Genomic DNA, 3,003 nt, shown 5'->3' with positions numbered 1-3,003 from the left:
TCGATATCTACCGCTCCCATCCCTCAGCTGCAGTTGGAATCTCCCTCGCCACGTCAGCTCTGCAGGGCGACCTTTGCGAGCCGCAACGCCGCAACGAGCCGCAGCTTCAGCGGACGCGGTCGAGAGGGGAGGAAGCAGTCCGAGGAGGCAGTGAAGGCGGAGTAGGCCAGTGAATCGTGGTGAGGATAGGCTTGGGGCCGGTGGCAGAGACCCCCCCTCCTTACCCCCTACTCTTAGACACGAGTAGACTGGGGAGTTCCAGCAGAGCCGATGTTAGGGCCGGTGGCAGCGCCCCTAACCCTTTCTCCCATATACGAGCGGGAGCTCGGCCACAACCCCGGGGGGCACGCCGCCAGTCCTGCGAACAAGCGCTGAGACTCCCGCGACCTGGAGAGGAGGTGGAAGGATCAGGGATTTCCCTGCAGAGTTGGGGGTTGGAGTTGGTGGCAGAGCCCCCCCCCCCCCCCCCCACTCCTTGGTTTAACCTGGAATCTGGTAAAAACCTCCCCCTCCTCAGTGATTGAGATAAGATTTTTGCGGCTTGGGACGGCGATGAGAGAGCCGAGTAGAGAGCTGAGTAGACTGTGTTTGAGGAGATGTACTATTGGAAGGAGCCTCCTGACAACTACTATAGCCCATATTTTACTAACTACTTTATGGACTGATCTAGAGGGCTGGGAACTGGTGGCAGAAGTTCTCACCCGATATGGTGAACATGGTCTAGCGCCATCTCCTGGTCACACGTGGATATTGACGCTGCCCTCGAAATATCTAACCATTATTTCCCACATCATTTTGCTGTGTGGCCACTATATAGATTCCATCAATAACCCATTGGTGAGAGCTCTGGGCAACTATATGGCGGAAACCTGGACATATGCGGTCCCCCCCCCCTTTTTACTGTTTAATCACTACCTGAAATTACCATCTGTAATTTTGTATAGCTATTACTGCTATTATTAATAATTCTTTGCTAAGTGGGCTAGCATTAGAATAGTGGAAGGTTAATGTTAATATATTGTAAGGTTTTTAGGACAGTGAGTTGCTCAGCCATACATTTTAACATAGTACTGATTGATTAGATTGGGAATAAGACTGTTTGGCGAGGTTTGGTTCAGAGGGTCCAAAGTTATGGACTCCCAAAGGGGGTGCCCCCATCCTCCATTGTTTCCAATGGGAGCTAATAGAAGATGGGGGCTACACCTTTGAGGGTCCATAACTTTGGACCCCCTGAACCAAACTTCACCAAACCTGGGATGTATTATCAGGAGAGTCTCTTATTGATACCACCCAGGTTTTGTGAAGTTTGGTCCAAGGGGTCCAAAGCTATGGACTCCCAAAGGGAGGGCCCCATCCTCCATTGTTTTCAATGGGAGCTAATAGAAGATGAAGGCTACATCTTTGAGGGTCCATAACTTTGGACATCCTGAACCAAACTTCACCAAACCTGGGATGTACTATTAGGAGAGCCTCTTAATGATACCACCCAGGTTTTGTGAAGTTTGGTCCAGGGAGTCCAAAGCTATGGGCTCCCAAAGGAGGTGCCCCCATCCCCCAATGTTTCCAATGGGAGCTAATAGGAGATGGGGGCTACACTTTTGAGGGTCCATAACTTTGGACCCCCAGAACCAAACTTCACCAAACCTGGGTGGTATCATTAGGAGAGACTCCTAAAGATACCCTGAAAGTTTGGTGCTGCTAGCTTAACAATTGCACCCGACAGCAGGCACCCCCCCAAATTTCCCCAGATTCTCCTTTTAAATCCACCCCCTTCGGCATGGATTTAAAGGGAGAATCTGAGTTCCTCAGTTTAGAAGAAGAAGAAGATTTGGGATTTATATCCTCCCTTTCTCTCCTGTAGGAGACTCAAAGGGGCTTACAATCTCCTTGCCCTTCCTCCCTCACAACAAACACCCCGTGAGGTGGGTGGGGCTGAGAGAGCTCCGAAAAGCTGTGACTAGACCAAGGTCACCCAGCTGGCGTGTGTGGGAGTGCACAGGCTAATCTGAATTCCCCAGATAAGCCTCCACAGCTCAAGCGGCAGAGCAGCAAATCAAACCCGGTTCATCCAGATTAAAATGCACCTGCTCTTAACCACTATGCAACATTGAAAGTGATGCTGTTTCAGGGTGGGGGATAATCTACCCCAAAACAGCATCACTTTCAATGTTGTTTAACTAGGGACCCCAGATTCTCCTTTTAAGGTGGATTTAAAAGGAGAATTTGGGCTCTCTAGTTTAAACACCATTAAAAGTGATGCTGTTTGAGGGTGGATTCCAGCATCACAGCAGCTGCCCGGGGGGGGGGGGGCGCAAAACTCAGATTTTCCACTGGGCTCCATTTTCCCTCTATGCCTCTGCCCAGAGGGGAGGGGCAGGGCAGGGCAGGGCAGGGGAGTCTGCCATCCCCGACCTCGGAGAGCTGCTTTTATAAATGCTAGGCCAGGGGCGGGGCTTGGGAAGGCGTGGCCATGTCCTATGGCCCCACCCCTGAACCCCCCCATAAAAAATCTATACCTACGTCCCTGAGTCAGCTGCAGAGTGCATTCACACGGGATGTTTGGTGTCAAACATTCAGCGCATGATGCTGGCAGGGGATGATGGGAACTGTAGTCCATAACATCTGGAAGACCGCGAGTTTGACCACAACACGTGACAACATGGCCCTGTGCGTGCAACTTGGTCGTTGTCAGGTGGGAAGAGCTACGCAGGCTTTGGGTTCCCACTTGGGGAGGAAGGCGAGATACCAAATGGGACAAACAAATGAACATATCTCCAGAATATCGATGTACCCAGAAAAACGCTTCCGCTCCAGACCCGGAGGAGGGTGCCGGTCCCTCCCCCCTCCCCCCCCCCCCATATAACCCGGACCAGGGGAGGGGGAGGAGAACGGACCAATTGCCGCGCGGGCGAAGGAGCAAAAGCGAGCAAAGCCCCGCCCATTAGCGGCCGCCACAGAGACGGGTCTCTTCTTGGCCCTCCCCGCCCACCGTAGCTCCTGGTA

This window comes from Sphaerodactylus townsendi, linkage group LG08, assembly GCF_021028975.2.
Source record: "Sphaerodactylus townsendi isolate TG3544 linkage group LG08, MPM_Stown_v2.3, whole genome shotgun sequence".
NCBI lineage: Eukaryota > Metazoa > Chordata > Lepidosauria > Squamata > Sphaerodactylidae > Sphaerodactylus > Sphaerodactylus townsendi.
This window is presented reverse-complemented; position numbering follows the sequence as displayed.